This window comes from Mesoplodon bidens, assembly GCF_964165515.1.
Source record: "Mesoplodon bidens genome assembly, chromosome: 14".
Taxonomy (NCBI): domain Eukaryota; kingdom Metazoa; phylum Chordata; class Mammalia; order Artiodactyla; family Ziphiidae; genus Mesoplodon; species Mesoplodon bidens.
The window spans coordinates 54,459,936-54,487,644 of record NC_138170.1 but is presented as its reverse complement, the minus strand read 5'-3'; the positions used below and the strand labels follow the sequence as shown (position 1 = coordinate 54,487,644).

The 27,709-nt window shown below is 50.2% G+C and overlaps 1 protein-coding gene across 1 annotated transcript in view; it reads left to right on the top strand.

Annotated features, from left to right (window-relative positions):
* LOC308627589 (uncharacterized protein) overlaps positions 1 to 27,709 on the top strand; it is a gene marked incomplete at its 5' end in the record, with an annotated part of 129,931 nt that overhangs the window by 75,055 nt on the left and 27,167 nt on the right. Inside the window, one exon of the mRNA XM_081253893.1 lies at positions 4,929 to 5,109. The remainder of the gene's footprint in view (positions 1 to 4,928; positions 5,110 to 27,709) is intronic.

Below are 27,709 nucleotides of genomic sequence, written 5' to 3'. Positions count from 1 at the left end.
ACTCCCAGCCCATCCCTCACCCACCCCCCTTGGCAACCACAAGTCTGTTCTCTATGCAAGAGATCCTTTCTTAAAGGACCCATTATTTATGTCTCCTGGATGGTTCAAAATGGTTCAAAAATCATTTGCCCACATTTAAATCTCTTTGAAGAAAGTTAAAAAAAAATCTTTTGGAGGTGCTTGCAAAAGCCTTTTTATATTTTGAAGGGGCCCACAAAATGGAAGAGGGCAGTTTCTGGTCCGCCCCTGTGTGACGCGAGCAGGAGAGAGGGCTGGCTGGCAGAGTGGAGACGGAGCAGCGGCTCTCCCGCTATTTGGCAAAGCCAGGGTTCCCGAGCTTCCTGTGGGTTTAGTGGATGCCGGATAAGGATAAGGCAGCTGGTCCTGAGTTCTTTACTGTTACCCCCTCCTGTCTGCCCCTTTCTCCCTTCCTCCTATCTCCTCCCCACCAACCCCGCACCCCCCACCCCCGCCGACCCCACCGCCTGCCCCCTCCTTCCCCCGCAGCAGGCTGCCTGCTGAGTGAGAAGTACCAGCAGCAAATGGCCCTTTGCTTCTTGCCTGGCCTTCTGAAGAGCCCAGACATGCATCCCCTGGGAGAGCCAGCCCGTGGATGCCTGCCTCACTGGAGGCGCCAGAGGTCATTTGGCTTAACTAAATAATTAGCAGGGGCAACCAACCTGGTTGCCTTCAGCCTGACTGGGTTAGAAGATGTGTGCCCTTTTCCACCTCCTTCTCTTTGTCCCAAACGCTGGATGACCTGGACCTAGGAGGAGGCGGGGGAAAGTGTGTGAAGATCAGATCAGATCCCTTCTCCATTGCAACTAACTGGGTCTACAGCTCTGGCCTCTCCTGGGAAAGGGAGGAGAAGAAACAAACCAATAAGCAGAAATTTGTCTTGATGAACAGAACCAGATTGTCCTGGAAACTCAAGGAGACTAAAATGTATGGGTTGGACCAAGTTATAGTTGGGTTGGACCAAGTTATAGTTAAGGGAGCCTTTAACCAATGAGAAAAGGAATTTGTCATAGTATAGATAGGGTAGGATAGAAGACATAAAACCATTTTTGTGTTTATTTCCCACTAAGTTGAGACTCTTCAATAAACCAGTTATATTTGTGAATTTTTGAAGGATCAACATACAGTTCTATAGATTCACAAGCCCTAGACTTGATAATGGAGCTACAAAACATGAGACCACAATGATGCATCAAGAACTGCTGAAGGGGGCTTCCCTGGTGGCGCAGTGGTTAAGAAGCCTCCTGCCAATGCAGGGGACACGGGTTCGAGCCCTGGTCCGGGAAGATCCCACATGCCGTGGAGCAACTGAGCCCATGCGCCACAACTACTGAGCCTGCGCTCTAGAGCCCGCGAGCCACAACTACTGAGCCCATGTGCTGCAACTACTGAAACCTGTGCACCTATTGCCCGTGCTCCACCACAAGAGAAGCCACTGCAATGAGAAGCCCACGCACCGCAGCAAGGAGTGGCACCTCGTTCGCCGCAACTAGAGAAAGCCCGCACACAGCAATGAAGACCCAACACAGCCAAAAATAAATAAATAAAATAAATAAAAATTTTTTAAAAAGAACAGCTGAAGGTTAAGCTTTAAAGATTAATAAAACAGTCAAAAAGAGACCTAATTGTGGGAAAATGATTTTTGAACCAGGAAACATGAGTACAATGAAATAGTTCATGGTGGGAACGCAAACAGAATTGTCATCATTCTAGAAAAGCACTGAAGGGATGCTGCAGGTGGCCGTGGTGGGCTGTGTGCTAACCGAAGTCATACGGGAGCAGAAACTAAAAGTGAACAAAGCAAGTGGTGAGTGCACAGAGGAGAACACCATACAAAAGAAAGCAAAGATGCTGTGAGAGGAGGCTGGTCTCTGCTTTGCCTCAGTCCCAATTCCCTTTCCTTTCCTCCTCTTTCCTTACAAATGAGATGCTTCCACATCTGTGATTCATGGGGGCCAGCCTCAGTGGTGTTGGTTCAAGAGAACAGAGTTCAGAAGCCAAACATGACGTCACTAGAACTTCAGTTCTGTCCTTGGATTTCTCAGTCACGGAAGCGGATACTTCTGAGCCCACACATCTCTCCACCTCTGTGCCTCCCCAGGACACAGCTTTCTCCTCTCCCCATAATTCCACCTCAAAGCCACCCAGTGCCTCTTGGACCTTTCTCTCCTTTCCCCTTTTCTTCCAATTTCTGCTTTTCAAAGGCCCAGGGAACCACCTTCCCCGGCAGGGATGACGTCAAGGGTGGGAAGGAGAGGCCAGGAGGTGGGTCGGCTGAAGTCCCTTTAGCAGGAGAGGGGAAGAGGGAGGCTGGGAACAGTCACTGGTTAATGATTTTAACCCGTCAAACAGTAAGTATGTAGGGTCTTTGCGGCCAGATGAACCTGACAAGCACACTGTGTGACTCAGAGTGAGTTAGTTAACCTCTCTGAGCTGCAGATTCTTTAGATTTAACTGGGCATGATGATTCCTGCCTCATGGGGTTGGCTGTGAGGGTTGAATGGATGACCCGTGAGAAACACAGGGTCCCCTTGAGCCCAGTGGCTGAGCATATCTCTCTGTGGCCCCCGGGGACATGGGAGTGCAGCCACCTAGAGCCTAGGGGACATGTGTTCCTCAGAGCCCCCCAGGATGAGGGGCTTCCCCTCAGCCCCTGAATCCAGCTTCTCGGGGCCAGAGCCCCCCTCTCAGCTGCTCTGGGCTTTCTCTGACTCCCTGCTTCTTCCTCAAGACCTGGCCCAGCTGTCTGGGGGCTTCCCCTGCTTTCCTCTGATGTTGGAGGGGGCTGCCTTTTCATCTGACTGCCTGGTTGGTTTGGTTTGATACTCCTTGACTGTGCGCCTCTGGTGCCCCAGGCCTTGCTGCGGGAGCCTCTGGCATTAACTTTAGAGGTGTGGATCTGTGGGGCTGGCTGGGAAACGTTCCTTCATGGACATCCAGGCAGAAGGGCTTCCCTACTTGGCCTGGTGCCCCAAATCTCCAAGCAAACGCCTTCTCTGAGCCCCAGATCTCTGCCCCTGCTCTGTTCCCTTTGCTGCTCTGACTGGGTCAGTCCCCCTGGGTCCTCTCAGATGGCTGGGCCCTTCCTGCCTGCCCAGGACGGGGGCCCTGAGGCCAGCAGCCCCTCCTCCCCCGGCACGGCCCTGGGACTGCCTGGAAATGTGGCGTTGTGGATCAAAGGTGGAAATCTGAGGGAAGGAAGGAAGCGGGGGAGGGAGGGAGGAAGGGAGGAAATAAGTCAGTCCCTGCTCCATCACAGGGCTGTGATGTGATGCTCCTAGGAGTCTATCTGTAAAGGGCGAGCCCCGTGCCCCACACAGATGTGTCAGGTGGCTATTGACCTGACGCGTCATCTTATTAATTTATGAGCGTCCGATGGAGGAACCACGCTTGGCTTCTCCCGGCTCAGTTTGTCTCAGGGTCAGCACAGCCAGCCCTTGAGATGAGCAGTGGACTCCGCTCCCCCAGGATGTTCTGACTCGGGCCTGGGTTCATCTTCTCACTGTCGGCGCACAAAGCAGGACTAGTGTCAGCAGGATGGGGAGGCCCAAGGAGTGGGGAGTGAGAAGCTGTTTAACCCACTTAGTGAATCTGCTGCTTAGAAACACAAACAAATAATGAGTGTGCTAATTACAAAAGACAACAAGGTTTGCTGGTTTTCAACACCTGTCAGTCATCTCATTCCAATCTTCCCGCAGCCTGTGAGATGGGCCGCGTTTTTCCTGGATTTACAGATGTACTGCTGAGGTGACTGAGAGCCAGAGAGGTTCAGGGTTGTGCAGATTTGCACAGCTGGGTGCAGATTCAAACCCAGGGCTGAGTGTCACCACCTCCCAGGCAGGCTGTCCTTCCCATCACGTTGTGGGCTACTTCCGGGCAGCCCTCGGCCAGCGAGGCAGCCGGTGGTAACTCAGCATGTCACTCTCTCCCGTTGGCCGAAGGGTGACCACTCTCAGCACCCACAGGCGGAGGGACCCACCCCAGGTCTCAGGAGGCTCCTGTGCTGGCCCTGGACAGGCCCCTCAGGCCTGGGAGTCATTCAGCCAGTGAACTGGGGGTGTGGATGGGGCAGGAGCACTGGCCTTGGAGTGGGACAGCCCTGGGGTTCCAAACCCAGGCACTTACAAGCTATGACTTCAGGAGGGTCACCTTCTGTGCCTGGGCCTCATCTCCTTCAACAATAAGTGGGAAGCCAGGGAGCGGGGGTGCATCATAATCCCAATTTCTTATACTTGCTGTGAGTTTCTGATATTTGCCCCATAAATGTTCTTTTAACTCTGTGGCCACAGAGACTCCTCAAGGCCACCCAGGAAGGGGCTTTGCAGGGTAAGGAAGGCCTTATGGCTGATAGCAGGTGAGAGAAATGCTGAGGGTAGTGTGGGCTGGAAAGGGGGTGATTCAGCATCTTCCCCAGCCGGAGGCCCCTTGCACGAATCCATAGGCCTTTCAGTTTTCCGAGTGCTTTGCACACTTAACCTAGGAGAGTTGGTATCCCATTTAATAGTTGGTGAAGCTGAGGCTTAGGGGAGGAAGGAATGCTAGTGAGTTCCTACTCCACCCCCAGCTTACACTGGGCATTCTGGCACCTGTTGTCACCCTTATAGAGACCCTCCCTATGGGGTCAGTATTATTGTGCCCATTTACTGTTGAGGAGACCCAAGGCTCAGAAGGAGTCATTTGCCCATGATCACACAGCTGCCAGATGATGGAGCTAAGGTTGATGCCTGGGGGCTCTGATTACAAAGTCTATGCTTCATTCATCACCAGGACAGGACAGGTACTCTGCTCAAAGCCAGCTTTCTGGACATTGAGTCCAGTGCTCTTTCCTTGGCCCACGTTCCCCTTGTCCTGCTCAGAGACTTCAGAGGACACTAAGTTGGGATCTGATGGCTGTGCTTTTGCCTTCTCAGGTGCACCCCGTTTCCAGTGGGCTCCCACTTGGTGCTGGCTTGGCTTCTTGGAAAGAGAGTGAAAAGTCCGAGCCTAAGAGCTGCCACTGAACTCCACAGCCTTCGCCTTGCCTCCTCCTGTTTGGAAGACCCAGGTCCAGTGAGCGCAGTCCTGCTTCCCAACTAGGCGCCCGTCCACTGAGTAAGTGCTGGTGGGCAGGGCACTGCCCATTATCACACCGTTGCTTATGCCCTCTGGGCCTGGGAACCCATTCCCCTGGGGCTGAGGTGTTGCTTCCCTTGATGGTAATATGGTTCAGGGCTCTTATTTCTGTGGCTCAGGAAGCGAGGGAGTGTGAAAGGGTTAACTTAATTTTGGCCGTTATTCCTTTTTGGCAACTGCAAGTCAGCTTAATAGGATCTCAGCTTTCCTGTGGCCTCACCAATGAAACAGAAACCAGACCACAAGGGGGTCTGGAGATGGTTAAACGGTGATGCCTCCGGTGATGCCTCCTGGTGGGCTGAGGGGCCTCCTCGGAGATATCATTAGGAAGTGATGCTAGAAACGCCATGCAGGGCTCCCCTGTCACCCGGGTAGGGGAAGGGGCAGGGAACTGGGGGCTCCCCGGAAGGCCCGGCTCCAGGCAGAGGGGAAAGAGGGCAGGTGTAGTGTCCACAGATGTGGGCTGGGATCCAGGCTCCGCCACCTTTACAAAATCTGGGAGTTGCAGCCTGCTGGGGTTCTTACCACTTAGGATTCAGTGCCTAAAAGGCACTCAGCTTGCCACAGAGCATGCCCAGCTCAATAACTGTCAGCCCTACCCAGCTTCTGGTGTTTCTCTCTCTTCCACTCCTTCACTCCCGGGCCTTTTCTATTCCTCTTCTCTCTTCCTTCTGTTCATTTCTTGGCCAGCTCTTACTTCAGATCTCAGTCTGAATGTCACTTCCTCCAGGAAGCCCTCTGAAACCAGGCTGGCAGACCTCCTGGTGCCCTGAACTTCCCCTTCCGGTCATGTCCCTAGCCCTCCCCGCCTCCATCGCGGTTTCCCCATGGGGCAGGTGTTGACTGTGGCTCCCTCACCCTGGGGCCTTGGCAGCAGGGCCTGCGAGGGTCTGCACCATTCACAGCCTTGAGAGGGAAAGAGGAACGGATGGGCGAGGGAGAGGGACAGGTCACCGGTGCTCTGACCCACCGAGGCGCCCTCTGGGAGCCAGGAGCAAGGGGATTTAGCCAATCCCGAGGTCAGGACTCTCCTGCCAGGATCGCTCTTCTCTCCGCTGTGGTTTTCATTATTTTTCATTCCCAGACTATTTTGGAAGCTGGCTGCCATGGGAACTGAGTCTCTGGAAAGCCCCGGCCTCTTTTCCCCTCCTGCTTCCACCCCTCCTTCCATCTCCATTCCCTCTTAATTGGTTTTTAGTTCCCTGGCTTTCAGGCTGGTCTGTTTATTTTGATTGCTGCTCGACAGAGCAAATCTTTAATGAACAGGCTTGTGGGGAGCGCCCTCAGCAGCCGTCTGCCTCCAGGGAGTGGGGGAAGTGCCCAGGAGGAGGTGGTGGCCAGGCACAGGGTGGCAGTCTGTGGTTTGGGCCCAGTCTTCCTTCAGGTATAGTCTGAAGTAAGGAAACAGAGCTTGTCCTCCCTAGGCTGTCTGCAGCCTCAGCCTGGAAGATCCCACAGCTCTTTTAAACAACCCTTCACAGGGCTCTCCCCGTCCTCCCAGTGACCCTGAGGGGAGTGGGGCTCAGAGACACTGAGAGACCCAATCACCCAGCCAGCAAGCCTGTGCCTCCATGATCTGGGGCCTTGCTGTCATGCCTATGTCTTTTTTTCCTTGTATCCTCAATTTCCCAGGCGCCTCACTCACCCTTAGGCCAAATTGGCAGCCTATGGTTCCAGCTAGGCTCTTCCAGACCCTGGCTTTGCAAGCCAAGGCCTCCTTGTTTTATGCCTCAGTTTCCCCACCTCTGTGGCTCTAGTTTAGAGCCATCTGTGCCATACACTACTTATAGGGCAGCTTCTTAGAGTGGATGAGATTATACGTGCCTGCAAACTGGAAAAGGTTGTATGAATGTGTGTCACTATGATCAGTGTACCACACAAGCCATAGAGTTTTCCTAGCTGCAACCAGGCTAGAAGAAGCCCCAGGCCCTTTGGCCCCATCTTCAGGGTGACCTCAGGGAATGTGGGTAGTTCCCCCTTTCTTATTGACCCCATTCTGCTAGAGCCATTAATCATAGAAGCAGAGACCCATGGGGTGTTGGAGTGAGAAGCTGCCTTAGAGATCAAGCCCAGTGGCTTTCAAACTGGTGTTAAGGGCTCCAGGGTTCTGGGACTGGGACTTTGAGGACAGTAGGAGTGGGGCTAGCTTTCTTCCCATTCCTAACTCCATTCCAAGGTCCTCTGCTTTTATTTGCTCTGTATCATGGGGTCATGTCGTATTTCTTTAGAGAGGAGGGCTCCCTTTCTGTACTGGTCATGGTTGGCTCTCCAGAATACATTCAGACCAGATGGCGATCCCATCTTTCCTTTTCTGTGATTGGTTGGAAAGGGGCACTTCTGGCCAATGAGCGGTAAAAGGAAGTCTGATAGGGCCTTGTGGGAAAAACTTCTTGCTCCTAAAAATCAAACACAAGAAAGATGGATTCACTTCATTCTTGGCTAGGGGTGTGCCTTGGTTGTGCTGCCTGGTACTGTGGTAGCCATCCCGTGCCCCTGAAGGAAGCCAGATCGAGGACAAAGCTAATCCATGGAGAACTGCAGAGTGCCCGACGACTTTGGTGGGCAGCTGACCATACTAGCCCTGGAGTGGTCCTGTCTCTGGACTTTATCAGATGATAACTTTCTTCATTGTTTAAGCCTGTTTGAATACACTATCTTTTTGTTTTTGATTTTTGCTGTTCATTTTTTGCTTGCTTTTATTATTTACAGTTAAATGCAAACTAATTGATGCATACTTTGAAAACTTTGACCTAACTCAGTCCCCACATTCCAAAGATAGGGTGACTGAGGCCCAAAGGAATTGGGAGTGACTGGGTCAAGGTCATGTCCTGATTAGTAGCAGAGGTGGTCCGGCATCCCAGGACTTCTGACTGCTGGTCTAGGACTCTTGCCTTGGATTCACAGCTGGAGATATCCTGGGGCTGTCCCAGCTGGCATTGCCTTCTGGTTTCTGGAAGATCCAGGGAAGCTAGGGAGGCCCTGCAAGTCTGAGAGAGTTGGGACCAAGGGGGCAGTATAGACTGAGGGCCTCTTCAGCTGTTCTTGTGGGCAGCTTCTGAAAAGCACATGGTAGATGGATAATCCATTCCTGTGCCAGGCTGTGAGATCATGAAAAGAGGGAGAAAGTGAGGCATTCAGGGTAGCCATGTATATCAGTTAGGAATTACATTTGGCTGCTTAAGAGAAACCTTAAACAAGTTAAACGGTTATTTTTCTTACATAATAGGAAGGCTAGAGATAGGCAGTCCAGGTTGGTACAGCTGTTCAAGAAAGTCCTTAAGAATCAAGACTCCTGCTATCTTCCTGCTCTGCCATCCTTGACTGGTAGCTTTTATCCTCATGGTCACAAATGGCTGCACCACTTCCAGGCTTCACAACTGAGTTCCAGGCTGGAAGAAGTAGGTAAGGAAAAAATTTGTGCTGGCTGGATCAGTGTCTTTTTATCAAGAAAACAGAACCTTTCCAGAAGCCCCACTATAAAATTCTTTGTATGCCTCATTGGCCAGAAATATGGACATCTTCAGCTAGATTTGGAGGAGGTGAATATTTTTAACAGGGAATTTTGCTGCCCCAGACAAACTCAAGATTTTCTTAGAAAGGAGAGAGGGGGAAGTGGATATTGAGAGGCAACCAGCAGTCTTCCACAGCAGGATTTGCTCAGTCTTAGCTGAGCAACTGAGCCAGGAATCCAACCCAGAGGGTGTGAGCCCCTCTCTGAAAGCTCTGAAGCTGCTCAGGCCTCAGTTTGCTGCTTCCAGGGTCTCCGCCCTCTTAATCATCTCCATCACAGATGTCAAAGTGATCTTCCCACAGCACTGGGTCTGTCACATTACTTCCTGGCCTGAAATGTCCCTTTGCCCATAAGATGCAGTCCAAATTCTTTGGCTTAGTATTTAAGGTCTTCTGATCAGGTTGCAAACCACGTCTCTAGGCCAATTTGACTCCTATCCCCATCCTCAGCTTGCTTTTTTCCCCATTTGGGCATTGCCCCTTAACTTGTCCTTGTGGGTCATCTCCTATCCTTTTCTGCCTGATGGAATCCTACCACCTTTAGGGTCACCTCATCCCCAAAGCAGACGCAGCAGCTCTGGACCTTCCCTATGGTTCCTTCAGGCATGATAACTTGTGTTACTCAGATCAAACATTTGTCCCCTTCCAACCACCCCAGAATTTAAGCTTCCTGAGGGGTGAAAATGGACCTCATGTTTATAGAACCAAGTCTTACACGTAGATGATGCTCAATAAATATTCACTTTCCTGCAAAACAATTCACCTTGAGCAACGTCAAGCCAGGGACTCTGGGAGTGTCCTTGGATTATTGATGGATTTCAAAACACAGATGTGGGAATATGCTGACAGTTATGCTCACAGTGATTTAGAAAGTTGGGAAGTCTGTGTTCATTTGAACTGCTGTGGCCATTTGATAGGCAGGAAACCTATCTGTCTTGTCTACCACTGTGTCCCCAGCACACAGTAGGGTACCTGGCACTCGTAGGCATTGTACAAATACTTATTGAAAATGACATAAGAAGGCACTTCTGGACAACTCACAGTTGGATGGAATAGGCCTGGTTCCTCATCCTCCTCTGGGACTTGGCCTGCAGCCTGGAAAAAGCTCTCTCATCTCTCAATCCTAGTGGAGGCAGCTGAGCCTCTCAAGCCCCTCAGGAGAGCCTGAGGCCTGAGCCTCTCAGGCCACCCAGGGCCTCTGTCTCCCTTCAGTTGTCCAGAGTCAGAGTTCCAGGTTGGCACAACAGTGTGCCAACCAAGAACACAAGTGCCCTGCCATGCTGCATTTCGAAGGGTCACACGCTCTTGATCTAGCAACCTGAGAGGCTAGGAAGTCACACAACTGGGGTGCTCAGCTGTAGTGGGAAGCAAAGAAGTGGGAAAGAATGATTTTGGGGTAGACAATGAACAGCATGTGCTACTGTTCTGTTTGAAGATAAGGGAATAGGGGCTTGGAGAGAGGGAGGGACTTGCCCAATGCCCCATATAGGTAAGTAGCAGAGATGGAGACTATCTGGCTCTGAAGCCCCTTTACTTCCAGTCTGTCATCTTCATGGTGCAAGACCAAAATGTGCACTGTAGAGTGTGCACACTTTGCACACTGGGGTGGGCAGGGTATTTAGAACCTGGGAACCTCCATCCCAGGGACCAATGAACATGGCATTTCAGACACAGGCCCTCTGGATTTGTAACTCCTTCCCCTTGAAAATGGACTTTATTGGGTGAAGATGGATGGAGTGGGATGGAAAGAAGAGGCTATATACCTTTATTTTTTTGTTTGTTTGGCTGTGCCGCGCAGCCTGTGGATCTTAGTTCCCCGACCAGGGATTGAACCCGCGCCCCCTGCCGTGGAAGCGCAGAGTCTTAACCACTGGGCCACTGGGGAAGTCGCCTTCATCTGTTTTAAGCTCTTAGTTTTAAGTATAATATGCATTCAGAATAGGGTACAAATTATGAGTAGAGCTCAATTAATTTTCATAAAGGGAACACACTTGTGTTCAGCACCCAGATCAAGAAACAGAACATTACTGAAGCCCTTTTCTTTGTCCCCTTCCAGTCTTTATATCCCCAAGGTAACCATTATGCTGATCAAAACAGTTTTGGTATTTCCTATAAATGAAATCATATGGTATATATTCTTGTGTGTAAAACTTTGTTCAGTATTATGTTTGATATTCATCCATGTTGTTATGTGAGTTGTGGTTCATTCATTCTCACTGCTGTATAGTATTCCATTTTGTGAATATAGTATATTTATCCATTTTACTACTGATGGATATTTTGAGTAATCCCTAGTTTTTAGCTATTAGAAATAGCGCTATTTTGAGCATTTTGAACATGTACCCAATTCTGTTGGATCTATATCTGGGAAGGTATATGTTTAGATTTAGCAGACGCTGCTAAACAGTTTCTAAAGAAGTTATACCAATTTACATTCCCGCCATTATACGAGTTCCAGTTGTTCCATATTCTTGTCAATACTTGCTATTTTCAGTGCTTTTCATTTGAACTATTCTGTCTGGTGGGAGTTTGATTGTATCTCATTTTGGTTTGGTTTTCGTTTGCATTTCCTGCTTGACTAATGAGATTGAGCGCCCTTTAAGTGATTATTGTTTTACATGGCTTTATCTTTGAACTTTGAGTGAGGAGGGAGAGAAAGGGGAAGAGGCCTTCTGAGTGTGAAGGTGTGTGACTGCTGGGTATGGGGACTTTCAGAGGTGCATATCCACTACTTGAAAACCAAGTAGAAGGGGAATCTGGGAATGAGGGCTTCAGTGTTCATGGGGTCACACCCACGGGAGAGGCAGTGAGACACCGATGCAGAGAAAGAGCTAGACTTGGCTTGGGCGCCTACTAGCTGCTACATTTTGGGCAAGTGCTACAGTTTCCACCTCTGTCAAATGGAAGGAAGAATAATGCCAACCTGACAGTGTTGTTGTGAGCTTTAAATGAGATGGGATGTGAACAGTGTCTGGCACAGGCTACACAGAGGTAAACCATCTACATTGTCTGGCTCAAGAAGTGACAGCCATTATCACTATAGAATGACTGGCAGTAAAAACCAGAAGTTCACATCAGTTGTGTAGTAGCAACATCAGAAGACCTGGTGACTAGTACAAGACTTCCTTTTTTTGCTTAGAACTTTGCCTTTTATACACTGACCCTCACCTTAAGAGATTAACCAGTCTAAGCGTGTGTCCTATTCTGATATCCTGCTCTAGGAGCTTCTGAGCCCCACAAGGAGGAGTAAAATAAAATGCATTCATTTCTCCTAACAAGATGTCATTTAAGAATTGTCAGTATAGTGTTCTCCCGTGCTGCACTAAATCAATAAAAGTCAGTTTTCCTTCTATCAGAACAACTTTCTCTAACTGAACAAGGGTTTTCTCCAATTTAGACATTATTCATCTGATCTCACCTTTGTCTTGTCCCGTTTAGTCCTAAACTTCCTATGTCTCTAAGGGGAAAAAATGGCCATAGCGTTGTCAGCAGATGAGTACCAATAAGTTAATGGCCAAAACCAGCCCCAAGGACCAACCAGTTTAAGGTCTTGCTTGGTTGGTGACCTTCAGAGGATGAACTTCAGCTTGGCTCTCCATCTGAAAATGTTTGCCTCCATCCTGAGTTTGTGTCCCAGAGGGTAGATGTGGGAGACAAAATTTCCAAACACCTCTTTTGCTGAGGGACTGCAGCTGGAGATAGCTACCTTCTGGTTGGGAGCCCTAGACAGGAGGTGCAGAAGCAACTCATTTGGCCAACTGTTATTAAGTTACATGGGGTCATCTCAGTCTAAGTCTGCTTCTCCACTAGGCTGGAGGCCCACTCTTTGTAGGAGTCTCATTGTAACCCAAGTTCTTGTGCATATTTTACAATATGGCAGAACCCCTCCAAGAACAGTCTGGAATTACAGTGGCCAGGTTGGGGAACTTACAATACGACCCAAATGGCCCATGATAATGGTGCCTTAGACCAGGAATCAAGAAACTTTTTCTGTAAAGGGCCAAATAGTCAATGTTTTAGGCTCTTTGGGACACACGGTTTCTGTTGCAACTCTTCAGTTCTGCCGTTGGGGTGCAAAAGCAGTGATAGACGGTCCAGATAGGCATGACTGTGTCCCAGCAAAACCTTATTTACAAAAAAAGTCCATGGGCCAGAATTGGCCTGTGGGCTATTGTTTACTGAACCCTGCTCTAGTGCATACCTCAGCTGCCAACAACATAATCTTGGCAAAACAGTAAAGGTGGGGCATGCCTGGGAATCAAGACCTCAAGGCCCATTAGAAAACTTCCAAATGAATGTCATACAATTATCCTTTTTAATGGAATATGAATATGTCCTGCTGTTTTTGTTTTTGTTTGTTGTTGGCTTTGGGGGCATGTTTGTTTTCAGATTTGTTGAAACCTTTCCTTGTTGAAGAGCATCAGAACAAGCCATTCAGTTTTGCGTTTCCTGCTGGAGGGGACCCATCTACTGCTGTAGTTAATGAGTATCCTCGAATTACTAAGATGATCATTAAGGAGTTCTGCAAGAAGACAGTGCTGCTTACTGAAAATTCCTCTGTCCATACCACACCCAACCTTCAGGCAAAGTAGAAGGATGAATGGAATTTTCAAATTAAACGTAGCCCAGCTTTCAGCAACAACCGAATTTCCCTGGTCCAAAGTCTTGCCCTTGGCCTTAATGACAGTAAGATGAACTGCCCTGAGAGTACATCAACCCTCTCCTCATAAGTTAGTCACAGGCCTCCCCAAGCATCTATGACTATCACCTCCAATCCTTGACTCTACCCTGTTAGGAGCAGCAATAGCCAAATACTGCAAGGGATCGATACACTAGGCCAGTTTTATTATTAACAGCCTCCTACTCCATGCCTGCACAAACTAAAACTTCATTTTTGGGAGAAACATCATAGAAACGCAACCCTTGGACCCTGATGGAAAAAGACATTATCAGTTACTGCTAATACCTAGGAGAGCAGTAAAACTCCAAGGGTTTGATTTTTGGATGTATGCTTCCCAATTAGAGAAACACAAATCACCCCTGGCAACTGGAAGGCCATCACGAACAATAATTTCCCAGTGAGGATGCTTAAGGATCCCCTCGAAGCAGAAGATCTTCAGAAGGAGACTGTAACCTGAGACCTTCATATTAAGCAGAAGAAAGCACGAAACAGACGTGCTTCCAGATCTTCAGAATAAGATCGCTCAGATGCGGGAAGTCACAAATGAACACACTCTCCTTTGTCTAACAGTCTTCCTTTAATTTTTGCCTATTTCTTTCTACTTTGCTATTTTGTGGCAATAGTTTGCTGATAGTATAGTTGCTTCTCCATAGCATAAGCTTTATTTAGAAAATGTCTTTGGTCATTATCATGTTTATTATTATTATTATCATTTTTATAAATTTATTTATTTATTTTTGGCTGCATTGGGTCTTCATTGCTGCGCATGGGCTTTCTCTAGTTGCGGTGAGCGGGAGCTACTCTTCGTTGCAGTGCACGGGCTTCTCATTGCAGCAGCTTCTCTTGTTGTGGAGCATGGGCTCTAGGCGTGCACGGGCTTCAGTAGTTGTGGCACGTGGGCTCAGTAGTTGTGGCACACGGGTTCAGTTGCTCCGCGGCATGTGGAATCTTCCCGGACCAGGGATCGAACCTGTGTCCCCTGCACTGGCAGGCCGATTCTTAACCACTGCACCACCAGGGAAATCCTATCATTATTATTATTATTTTGGTTCTACCCATAAGAGGTGTCAAGAGATTATCCAGCTCTATCATTAGGCACCTACATCCTCAACACAGTCTATGCCCCACTAGAGGACTATTTTTTTGTGTGGAAAGCAAGCCTTAACTTCTTAGAAATGCTTAGGCATTTAAGATCCCAACACCCTCTGTGGAACAGTCTCACTGAAGCATGCCTCTAGGAATTTACAAAATGAAGTCACATAAGCTATTCTAGAAAATTACCTGGAAGAAGTATTGATTCACTTTTTATGTGCACCATCCAAATGGTGATCTCTATAATGAGGGCTATATCATTGGAAAAGAAGGACAGAAATGTACTATTAACCTTAGTTGATGTTATAAATAATTTTCCATAGCTTTTGAGGTTCATTGGACAAATCTAAATTCTTTGGCCCAGTGGAAATGGACAATCAAATAGCTTTATATTTTCTACTAGCTAGCCAGGGAATTATCTGTGCCATTGTCAACATTTTGTGTTACACCTGGATAAATATTACTGACTAGGTATAACAATCTATTTTGAAACTGAAGCAGATGGCCACCTTTCTCTCTAAGGTAAACCCAAATGGACTCTAGGACATGATTTTTAACCTGGGATTCCACAAAGCCTAAACATCACCCTTTTCATGTCCATGTCCATGGTGGTTGCCAAGTGTAGATTCTCTGGAGTCTTGACTGTGGGTGAACAAGTATAATCACATCATATGATCCAACAACTCATCTCCTGATGAACGGAACAGGGAGGCCAGATTTCTCCCACTCCAAACTGTTGTTTCTGAGATGACAATGTCACCTAGCATCCTGACAGTGATGTAGAGGCTGCTTTTGTGGCTGACCCTTTGGTTTGGCCAGGGAATGGCCATAAACGGGAGGGTCTGGAGGATAAGAACCAGTACCCCTCTCCCGTCAATTATGCAATTATCACCACAGCATGTCTGGATTTCTGTAACACTTTGTTCTTCACTCATCACCTCACCTCACTTGAACCGACCTTTGCCTTAAGAAAATAATCAGTCCAAATACCGGTGCCACTTCTGATATCCACCTTCTACTAGAAAAATGAAAACCATGGCCTCACTTCTCCTAATGAGACATCATTTCAGGATTCTCTCTATAACATTCTACCTGAGTGCAGTGGGTCAATAAATCTCAGTTTGCTTGTATCATCACAGGTTACATTTGGGGGAGGAGGCTTTTCATAGGAATTACTTTGGATCTGTTTTAATATGTTACCCATTTACCAATATCTGGTCTAGAATCCTCTGAAAAAAAATTCATGTTAGGTGTTCTAGTGACAAAAACTTTTGCATTTTGGGGGAAAAGAGTTATTTGAATCCTGGAAGGGACAGCATGCATGCCTTAATTAAGTAGTTAGTTAATTCCCTTGTTTATTCAACGGCTGTTTTGGGTAGCTGTTGTGTACAGGAGCCTGTGCTAGGTGACAGCAATTCAGCAGTGAGCAAGGCAGATGAGGTGCTGCCCTCGGGTAGCTCACAGAGGTGTTTCTTGAAGGCATGAGCAGTATTTTGTCTCCCTCACTAGTTCAGTCAGCTCTGCCCCATCCACAGCCCATGGCTGGAGGGATGCCCTGAGGATTATCCAGGGCAAAATAGTTTGCTTGCTACACAGCTGCTGCAGTAAGTGTGCATGCTCGGAAGTCCCTTGATATCATAGAATTCAAGAGTTGGAAGGGAACTTGGACATAGTTATCCAATCTTTTGTTATGTAAATTATGTTTATTTATAAATTAGTCAACTGAGACCCAGAGATATTGAGAAACTTGCCCAGGATCACAGAGCAAGTGTGTTGCGCGCGCGCATGTGTGTGTGTGTGTACAAAAGAGGGGCATAAAAGTTGTATATTCTAAGTAGGGTGAGTCAGAATCACGGTCATTAAAAATGGGCTTTCTGGGAATTCCCTGGCGGTCCAGTGGTTAGGACTTGGCGCTTCCGCTGCCGTGGGCCCGGGTTCAATCCCTGATCGGGGAACAAAGATCCTGCATGCTGCGCGGCCAAAAAAAAATTTTTTTAAAGGGGCTTCCTGAGAGACCGCCAATTGGTTATGAACTCCAAGGCTTTATTTTTTTAAAGTAAAAGATTGTTCAGTTTGAATATTGAAGCGTCAGTGTTTCCTCTGTTTTTGGCACATTAGGATTTTTAAAACTTGGATTTAAAATATCACATCAATTATTCAAAAGCATCCTCCACTCTTTACATAAAGCTCACATTGCTGTTGTTGTGTTGTCAACAGAAGTAGCACCTTATAGCCCAAAAGTTATCAATATCTGGGAGGTAAGGTGGGGGGGGGTGCGTGAGACCCTTGAGAGGCATCAGGCTTCTTTCCCTGAGCAGAGGCCGTTCTGAGGCAGAAGGGGTCACTCAGAGATAGAGACGCCTCTGCCTACCTCTTCTGTGTGGAGTTAGGCTCGATCCTCCCAGACTTGCTGACCCCTGAGAGACCCTTCCAAATCCAGATAATCCTGTCAGAGTCAAGCCACCAGCCCATCACCAGCAGCTCCGTCAGAGCCTGAAATGTCCTGGGCTGGGATGAAGGGAAGCTGGGCCCCTGAGACTGTCCCCTTCCTCACCAGTGGAGATGGTCTTTTAGGTCTGGTGAGAGGTCTGGCAGAGTTACCCCAGGCCAGGGAGTCAGAAGGGTCTCATTTCTTTCCCAAATTGCAATTATCGAAGGAAGAGGGCCTTCATTTCGAACCAGCCTGGACCAAAATTTGCTTTGTTCTTTGGGGATCGATTCTTTGCAGAGGCGCTCCCAAGGGATGGCTGAAAATGGCACAAGGGTAACACAAAGGGAGTGGAACCATATATGAGGGAGAATAAACCCCAGAGAATCCAAAGCTGGTTCCCAGACAGGGGGGGCGACTAGAGGGGAGATCAGCAGAGACAGACTTAATCCCTGTCCTCAGAGAGACCTGCTCATTGGGTTTTAGCAAAAGCCTCTGTGCTTTTTCTGTTCCTGGAGAATTTAGACAAAATATCCTTGAGCCCCATGAGGCAGGGCAGCAGGAGGCCCTCCCCAAGCTGGACTGGGGCCTTCATGGGTCTGATGAAGTCTGCGTCTGGAGGGACTGAGTGGGGCTGGCAATTGGGAACAGAGCCTGTTGGGGAATGGAGGCTTCAGAGTGTCCTCAGAACTGGGAAGAACTATCTAATCCAATCCCTGCAATTGTCAGGGATGAACACGGAGGAACAGGAGAGGCAAGTCCTGCCCATGTCACACAGGGCCTGTCGTGTTTCAGATGCAGAACTCCTGACTCCCAATGGAACCCTCTTCCCAGATCCTCAGCCTGAGTGCCAGCTTAGGGTTTATGGTTCGTTCCTTCGTTCGTTCGTTCGTTCGGTTGTTCATTCATTCATTCATGCGTGTGTTTCTTGAATAGCAGCTTTGTGCCTTGCCTTGGGTAAGATCTGTGGAAAAGTCAGAGGAAACTCACCATGTTATCTTTGCACCTCAGGAACTTAAACTCTAAGCACACACGCACACACAAGCATGCACACCCACACACGTGCCCACAGAAACACACACATGCAAACACGTGTGTACAAGAACATGCATGCACATGCAAACATACACACAGTTAAGTTGTGATGGAGAGCCGTACATGGTCTCTTCCATAATGACCTTATGGACACAAAGTATTATAGGAGGTCAAAGCATGAGGAATGGAGTGTGCTGGGGAGGGGGCCACTCTAAATCTCAAAGAGCACATCTTCGCCCGTACCGCAGACATGGTCTATTTTATGTCTCTGCCCAGCTCCGAAGGCCTTGGCTTGCACAATGCCAGAATTCTTGGGATGGAATTGAATTGATTTGAATTGAAATGGCACTTAGCTAACTGTAGAGATAAGTAATGACCCGGGTAGTGAGTGAATCAAAAAAGGTGAGTGGGGGAATAAAGGGCATCAAAAAGGTGAGAAAGACACACCGGTTAGAATGGGCATCATCAGAAAATCTACAAACGACAAATGCTGGAGAGGGTGTGGAGAAAAGGGAACCCTCTTGCACTGTTGGTGGGAATGTAAATTGATACAGCCACTATGGAGAACAGTATGGAGGTTCCTTAAAAAATAGAGCTACCATATGACCCAGCAATCCCACTGCTGGGCATATACCCAGAGAAAACCATAATTCAAAAAGACACATGCACCCTAATGTTCATTGCAGCACTATTTACAATAGCCAGGTCAACCCAAATGCCCATCAACAGACAAATGGATAAGGAAGATGTGGTACATATATACAATGGAATATTACTCAGCCATAAAAAGGAACGATATTGGGTCATTGGTAGAGATGTGGATGGATCTAGAGACTGTCATACAGAGTGAAGTACGTCAGAAAGAGAAAAACAAATATCGTATATTAACGCATATATGTGGAACCTAGAAAAATGGTATAGATGAACCGGTTTGCAGGGCAGAAATAGAGACACAGATGTAGAGAACAAACGTATGGACACCCAGCGGGGAAAGTGGTGGTGTGGTGTGATGAATTGGGAGATTGGGATTGACATATGTACACTAATATGTATAAAATAGATAACTAATAAGAACCTGCTGTATACAAAAATAAATAAAATTCAAAAGAAAAAACAGGTGAGAAAGAGAAGGGCATTCTGGGTTGAAGGAATAGCTAAGGTATAGTAATAATATTAGCCATCATTTATTCACCACCAACTATATATCAGACACTAAGTTATTTAAGTTTATATACATGATCTCATTTAATCCCCATGATAAACGTATGTGGTGGTGCCATCATTATCCCCAAATTATAGTTGGGAAAACAGGCACAGACAGAATAAGTAACTTTTCCAATTAGTAAATAGCAGAACTGGAATTCGAACGCAGGCCTTCTGGTTTTAGAGCCTTCTTGGATCTGTGCTGTGTGAGAGAGCTTCTCTGTGTTCAAATGGGACAGCTTTGTTTGAATAAAAATGAGCGTTCCTCTCAAGAGTACAGGAGGGGAGACCTGTGGCAGTATAACTTGGTGTAATCTTTCGGAAAAATGATGTGGCAACATGTGTGGAAAGAGCATTAAGGGCGTGCATACTCTTTGACCCAGTATTTTCACTTCTAGAAACATATCCAAAGGAAATAATCAGAAATGTGCAGTAAGGTGTACAACTGGAAATGACCTAAATGTTCTTCAGTAGGGATTGGTTAAATAAATTGTAGCATAGTTCTACAGCAAAATATTACGCAGGCTTTAAAAATGAAAAATCCTATTTGCTCCTCTTGGTTTGTGTCTTAATGGTGCTTTGAGGAAATAGGAGTGAGGTCTGTGAAAAGAAAGGGGGGTGAGCCGCTCTGTCAGGATAGCAAGAAGCTGGAGCTGGAACCCCTGGCTAGTTCTGGGGGAGGCAGGGAGTCCAGGCAGAGGTGAGGCCTGCAGCGGGGACGTGAAACTCCGCTCCAAGTAATCACAACCCAGGGGAGGGGCTGCAACCAGCCAGCAGCCAGCCTGGGCCCTGGCACCGGCTCCAGTCTCCGGGTTTAAAGAGTTTTAAAAGCTTATTAAAAAGGTTCTTTAGACATCAAATGGCTCTTAAGAATCAATATTTTGATGATTTAAGTGCAAGAGAATCAGAAACATATGGATCAAATTGCCCTCAAATTATACACACTTTAAAAAAAAATGTGTTGGTCTTTAGCAAGCCCCAGATATTTGAAAAACAGATAGAGACATTTTCCTCATCTCCAGACAGAGCTCAGCCAGGTCAACTTGAAGAGTCCAAAGAGGAGGTAAGTGGGGGTGGGGCAGGGCTCAGAGGGAGACAGAAGGAAACTCCTCCAGCTGGAGCCTTGCCATGGAAGCAGGGCTGCAGGGGTCAACTGTGTTGTGCCTACGTGTATGCGTGTGTGTATGCGTGTGTGTGCACATAAGCATGTATGAGTGAACATGGGTACACATTCTCCTCTGGGTCTGCCCTGACCCTCCTGATGCAGCCTCGTCCCTCTGTGTCCTGGACATATATATGTATTTATGTGTCCAGTACTGTACCCAACCTAAGGTCTGAGGAGTTAAGTCCCTTTGGTTCATCCTTCTAGGGTCCTTCCTCTCTCCCCGGGCAGCCCGGGCCCTCCTGCAGTGGGTGTGGTGCTGCCGGTCTCTGGAAACTTCAAGCTGGGACAGAAACAGGTATCACCTGTCCCAGAGGTGATCCAATGTTTCTCAGCTGTGAACTCATTCCGCACATGAAATCTTAGGGGTGAAGCCCAGTCCGCAACCGATAAGACCAGAGTTGCTCTAGCCCTGATTCTTTCCTATAGAATGCTTGGGCTCTGAGAGCAGAGTTTGAAAACCACAGATCTCATCCCAGATCCTCATTTTACAGAGAAGGAAGCTGAGGCCCAAAGCAAGAAGACCCACAGCACACCAGCAGAGCCAGAGGAAAAGCTGTCACACACACCACTTTAGCTTATCTCAATCGAAAGCAATAAATATTTACTGGCCCCTCCCCTTTCTCCTGGCCCAGCCCAAAGTCCTGCTTGGGGTGGTGGGTGGCAGAGCCCATGCGACCTTGGTGCCAGCCTCATGGTGACGAGGAGGTTTTTTTTTTTTTGCAGTACGCGGGCCTCTCACTGTTGTGGCCTCTCCCGTTGCGGAGCACAGGCTCTGGACGCGCAGGCTCAGCGGCCATGGCTTACGGGCCCAGCCGCTCCGCGGCATGTGGGATCTTCCCGGACCGGGGCACGAATCCATGTCCCCTGCGTCGGCAGGCGGACTCTCAACCACTGAGCCACCAGGGAAGCCCAGCGAAGAGGTTTTGAAGATGACTCTCCTGTGCTTAATTCCACCGCTGGGAGGGGGCAGTTGAGTTGGGAGCGGGGAGCTCCCACTTTTGAAATCTGTTGCTAGAGCCTTAAGAAGGGGGAGACAGGCCACACCTGGAGGCCTGGGCTGAGGACAGAGTGGCTCCAGAGGAAGCAGAATGGGGGCCAGCTGGCTTCCCATCTCCAGCTCCTCCGGACTGTGTGGTTTAGGCCCTTTCAGGCCCCCCGACCCAGCTGTCCAAGGCAGGATCTTGGGTGGGAGACCAGTGCCTTGAAAGGGATGGTGGTGACTCAGCAGGCCCCTAGGTGCATCTCTGCAACACCCACCTCCCTGGCTAAACCCATTTCTGGCCTGGGAGTTGGCCCTCCCCACTGGACCCCCTGAGCCTCCATTTCTCTTGCCCCAAGGGATGCGCTGGATCCCAGGCCTTGTGACACCTCTGAAGGACAAGGGGCTCGTTCTCTGTTCTGGCCCCAAGCATGGCTTGGGAAGCACTGGCCTTTGTCAGGGGTGGGAGGCAGGGGGCTCACCAGACGATTCAGCCGCCCTAGTTGTCTCCTCGCCTCTCCACCCTCACCAGCGACGCCCGGGAGGCTTGTTAATTACTGCAATGATTTCCACCTCGATGGCCAGAATCGAGGCTTGGGGCACTCCCCCTGCCCCATATACACACATAGGCTGAGTAGCGGGGAGGGGAAGGAATATCAGAAAGAGAAATGAGGGAGAGATGGATGGGGATGGGCAAGGGTACCAAAGAGGATGGGCCATCTGCTGGCATCTGAGGTTGGCTGGGCACAGGCTTGTGGGACAGGGTGAACCATTAGCAGCCGGCCACTGGCAACAGCGGCATCATTAGGAGAGCCAAGGGAGGTAAGCTGGCCTTGTCAGCTGCCATGTGGGTTCTTTACAGCCCTGTCCTCAGGGCCTTCTTCCGGGAGTGCCTGGCTGAAGAGGGGGAGACCAGGTAAAAGGTGGGATTGCAGTGGGGTCTGGGAGGAGAGAGGGAGCGGGGAGCCAGCTGGGGTCCTAGGCCTTGGCTGACCTCTCTGGAGTGACTCAGGGAGAGAAGCTGAGGGCTGGTGACAGATCCCTGAGGACTACGGCCCCCTTGGCTGGGACAAGCTAGGGTGCAGCCTGTAGAATGCGAAGAAGTAAAATCCTCTCTTCGACACCACAGAAAGGACAAGGAGTGGAAAACGATGCTCAGCTCAAGTTTCCTGTTTCCGGACACGTACTTCTCCCTGTCACCTCTGTGCCCGGCCCGTGGAGACTCCACGTAGAGAGAAACAAGAGACCAGAGATCCAGCTCCCTGGCTTGGACCCAGCAGGCCTTGGGCTAACAGCCCCCCGAGGAAGGGCTGCCCCCCATAGCATCTGGCCACTGCATCTGAGTGGGCTGGGGTCTGTCCCCCCCAACAAAGGCAGGTCATTCTAAGCATCTGCCTCCCAGGAGCCTTGGCCAGGCCCGGGCTGGGGAGACCCCTACAGTTCTGGAACATGGCCCCTTATCCTACCTCTGCACCTTTGCTCCCCCATCCAAGGCCCTCCACCCATCCTAATCCCGCCCCTTGGGCTTGGTGCAAGTTCTTTCGTCCCTCCTGTCTTTGCCACATGCTGTCTCTCACACATAGGATGGGGTGGGAGGACATGAAGTGGATCTCAGAGGATGCTAGGATTTGATTTGGCCGAGAGGGAGGGGCAGCTCTGTCTTTAGCCCTCCTCTGTCACTCAGCTCAATCCTCCTGCCTGGTCCTCTCCTTGGGCAACACCCAGGTCTGGGTTTAGACAATTCCAGAGCTCCAGGCCAGCACCTTCCCCTCCAGACCCACATCCCTAACAGCCCCCAGATACATGGCTAAGGCTGATACATCATCCTCTCCCCCTGGATTCCTGCCTGCCCACCTGCACTCAGCTGAGCAGACCAGAACCCTGGGGTCATCCTCGACAGCACCCTTGCCCTCTTTCCCTCCTGTCAGTTCATCGCAAGGCTCTCCCACTCCCTCCTAAATGCCTCTCACATCTGCCCTTTCACCTCTAACCCTGCAGCCCCAAGTCCCAGCCATCAGTGCTCGCCTGGGTGACAGCCACAGACTCCCAACTTGTCCACTTTTACTTCCCACCAGGGCTTTTGCAAATTTCTGGTAGTTTGAGCTTTCTAAAATGCAAAGCTGCCTATGTCTTTTCCCTTTCCCTTTTAAAAGCCCTGGTGGGCTCTCCACTGCCTACCCAGTAAAGCCCTGGCTCCTTGGGTCCGCCTGAGGAGCTAGGGCTTGCCCCCCAGTGACCTTGCCCCCCGTGACCTGGTCCATCCCTCCTCCAGCCCCTTCTCCGGCATCTCCCCTCCCTGAACCTTCTGATGCAGGCCCAGTGAACTCCTGGTGTGACCTAGGCCCACGTGGGCACTCTCTTCCCTCTGTGCCTTGGCACATGCTCTTCCCTGTCCCTGGCACGCCCATGCTGGTCAGCCCCTCTCTCAGCCCACGCCCGACCTCCTTGTCCCTGACGTCCCCAGCAGAGCTGTGGCCCCCAGATCATCTCACTCTCCACAGGGTCTGAGCACAGTTCACCAGTAGGGTTCTTTGACTGTCTTTCTGGAAAGCCTGGGTGCAGCTTGAGGGCAGGCACCACACGTGAGACCCCAGCTCAGCACCTGGTCAGTGCCTGTGGAGCAGAGATATGAATGAGCTTGTCCAGGTGGAACCCATGGGCCAGTGCCCCCCGCCCTCCCTCTGGGTGAGGTCCCATCAGGACCCCTACATGCCAGGCATCTGGGCCTAACAGAAGCAACATGTGGCCCAGCTGTGGAATCTGATCTTATTTTTTGAAGTTTGGGCTGTTTTCGATGCAGCCCAGGGCTGGAATGGAGAGGCCCCAAGCTTCCTGCTCACTTTGTCATTCTGGAGGGAGTTCGATGGAGGAGAGCGGCATACATCTACGGGGACGCCTGGACGTTGACCTGGTTCCACCTACCCAAGCCATGTAGCCACTCATTTCTTTATTCCTTCCACAAACATTTATTGAGCACCTACTGTGTGCTTGGCCCTATCCCAGGAGCTTGGATATAGGTGGTGAACACAATGGACGCAAGCCCTTCCCTCCAGGTGAGAGTCTGGCCAGGAAGACAGACCTCAGATAAACACATACAAAATCAGCACGTTCCCAAGGGGAAGGGAACAAGAGGCAATACGGAGCAGACTTCTTCAGACGGGTGGTCAGACAGGCCTTCTCAGAGGGACAGTGTTTAAGCTAAGACCTCAAAGATGCCACTCAGAGAGCCGAGGGGGGAGAGAGATCCCGGGGAGCGGGGGGGAGGCAGCCTGTGCTGTGGCTTGAGCGAGGTGCTTGATCCCTCTTCACGCCTCCGTTTCCCCGTTTATGGTGGAGAAGCTGTGTCCTCACAGGGCTTTGGTGAAGGACGGGGAGAAAGGACATGTCCAGTCAGGCTCAGCGGCCATTTGGATCTGTTCCCATGTTTATGGCAAGACGGCTGTCCCCTCCTGTTCTTGCACAGGGAGGTGCCACCATCTTCATGCTCCTTAAGAAGTAAACCACCCTGGGAGGGTCTCCTCTCAGCCTTATCAGCTGCGCAGTTCTCAGTCTGAATTCGATCATCAGAATCTATCAGGAGACCAGATTTCATAGATGAGAGAGCTGGGATCTGAGATAGAAACGGGTAGAAGAGACCACTGTGGGGAAAATGGGAGAGCAGGTCTTCCTGACAGGAAGCCCTCGAGGATAACCCCAGTGCCTGGCACGGTGTCTGGAACAGAGCAGGGGCTCCAGATAGGTTTGCTGAGTGAAGCAACAGACATTCCCCACAACTGTACCCACAGAATGGAGACTTCCGGGCGCTGAGAGTTCTCTGGGGTCCCCACTCCCTACCCTTTCCCCTTTCTTGCTTCAGTTCTTCTTTCCAGCCTTTTCTTGCAAGCTTTCAGTGGTACTAATGTTCCCACTTTCCCAGTGGACATTTGGCTGGGCCAGTGGGATCGTGTGTGTGTGTGTGTGTGTGTGTGTGTGCGCGCGCGCGCGTGCAGTCACGCGGGCTATGAGGGGGCTGGAGACAAAGGCCCCAGAGTGAGATTCAGGGCACAGCTGAACTGCCCTGAACTTTCCTTTTTGTTTTCAAGGAAATGCATAATCCAAGAACCACCCACGGCCCTGGCGGCCCTGCTAAGCAGGGCTGGAATGTGCTGCCTTTCCCGTTAGTAATTGTTTTTTCTGGTTAGGCTGTAACCCTTCCCCTGCCGTTCCCTGTTGCTGGGGCCAGGCCCTCCCTTTGGGGCATCAGCAGATCTGGGGCTGGCACCTAGGCTGCCCTCTTCAAGATTTCCCCAAACTCTCCCGCCCACCCACCCCCAGGGCGTGGGCCAGTGGGGTTGAGGACCTGACCTTGGCGTTGCATCACAGACCATCTGCCTGCACAATGATTCCTCTGCTCTCGCAAGGGGTGCTGGGGGCTGCCAAGGACTCAGGGACCTCGGAAGGCAGCCTGGTCCTGCCCGGGGCCTGCCAGCCTTTGTTACAGTGGCTGTGTGTCTGACTGTTGCCGTGTCTGTGATTGTGAATGGGTGTCAGTATGAGCCTGTGCAGAAATGTGAGTTTGTGTGGGTGGCTGTGATCTGGGACACCAAGGGCCCACTTGTGGCCTCAGTGTGTGTGTGTGTGTGTGTGTGTGTGTGTGTGTGTGTGTGTGTGTGTGTGTGTGTGTGAGTGTGTCCTGGGAGGGAGAAGAGGCTTGCTCCGGAGCTGACTCAGCACTTCTCTTTCCCGCCCACCCAGCTGAGGGGGCTGAGCCTTTCCCCAGGGAGGAGGCAACACCCCAGGCCCCCGTGTTTCTGTCTTTGGAGGCCCCACCTCCACCAAAAGGAGGGGACAGGCATGGCACCCTGGGCCCCTTCCCGGTTAGATCCTTGTCTTTAATCCTTAGGGACTCAAGAGGTCAGAGGCTTGTGCTATTTCCTGACCCTCTCTGCCAAGCCCTGTATTTTCTGGTCCTGGAAGAACGGTCTGGAGCCCTCTGGCTGCATTTCCTGAGGTGGCTGTCACTCAAGGCCGGCTTCTGCTCAGACGCAGGCAGCCTCTGCAGAGTAAGAAGGGGCACTGGGGTGTCCCTTGCTGCGCCTTGACACCACCTCTCTCCACGTTGACACAGCTGCCTCATCCTCAGATAGGCCTGACGTTCGGCTTTTAATTCTTAGGGTGAGCACTGCCACCCTGGATAGGGAGTCGACGCCGGTGTGGGCCGGGCTGCTCCATCTCCAGGGGGGTCTGCACCTCCAGACCTCAGGAGCTCAGGATGACGGAGGGGCTGGAAGTCGGGGGCAGGGGGAGGGCTGGGATCTCAGGTAGCAGCCTTGGGGCAGAGGCCTGCCTGTGCCCTGAGCAGCTGGCAGGGGATGCAGTGCCAAGGCCCGGTCCAGTGTGACCGCTGAACATTTGGTGCGAATCAAAGGCTTTTTCCAGCCAGGAGAGGAATGCTGCCGAGCGGGGTTTGGGAACGGGCCCGGCAGGGCAAACACTGCCCTAATTGAGGCCCTTCTAGACTTTTAATTATAAGCAGTGTTTTCCCAAGCTTCCTAAATTGACCGTGGAGACCCGCTGGTGTTATTGCCCCTGCCAGGGACAGGAAAAAAAATTGTTGTTAAAGCTTTTTCAGCAAGGTTTATTTTAGCCATGTTTTGAGGAGGAAGAGCTCACACAAGTGGAAGCCAGAGCCATTTTTCTCAGAAGGCCTCCTACAGACACAGAGGGACCATCGCCCACAGGTGTGATCAGATACTCAGATAGAACACGCAAACACACAGACAGACACCTGGGGAGAAAGACACAGGTACAGACAGACGCGGTCATGGACGCGCGGCTGCAGATGCTGTAAACACAAGGCTGGAAATCCGATCCAAGCACCCGGAGCGTTTTAGAAAGGAAAACACTGTTCCTGGCTCCGCCCGACCCACACCTCCACCTCCATCTCCTCCCACCCTGCAGGCTGGCCCGGTCTGGGCCTGCTTTGGAGCCCCTGTCCCCTTTGCAAGGCCTGTTTACAAAGGCAGACTGCAACCCCCCAGCTGGGTGTTCCTTATTCCAGAGAAGCCTTTGTCCCGCTCTTGTCCCAGTCCCCAGGGGATGTGACTGTCTGGGAAGGAAGGCCACGCCCTTGTCTGTGGAAAAGAGGTTAGAATACAACGTCAGCACCACAGCTGAATCCTTGGGGCACCTTCCAAGAGAAACATCCAGGTTCTGGAGGCAGCCTGTCCTGGTGATGGATGCAGAAAATGGAGGTGCCGCTAGACACCTGAGTGCCTAGCTCTGCTTGTGTACAAGCATCACCTGGATCCCAGGACTCCCTTCAGGCAACAAAATCTGGATCCCCGTGGCTAGGGCCTGGGAGTCTGCATTTTATACCACTGCTCACCCCTTGTATCCCGAACACCGGAAGTGCTCAGTACATGTTTGCTGAGTCAGTGAATGGCTGATGCTGGGCTTTGGGGCCCTCTGACAGCTCTGAAGGACAGAGTAGTTTCCCCACACACA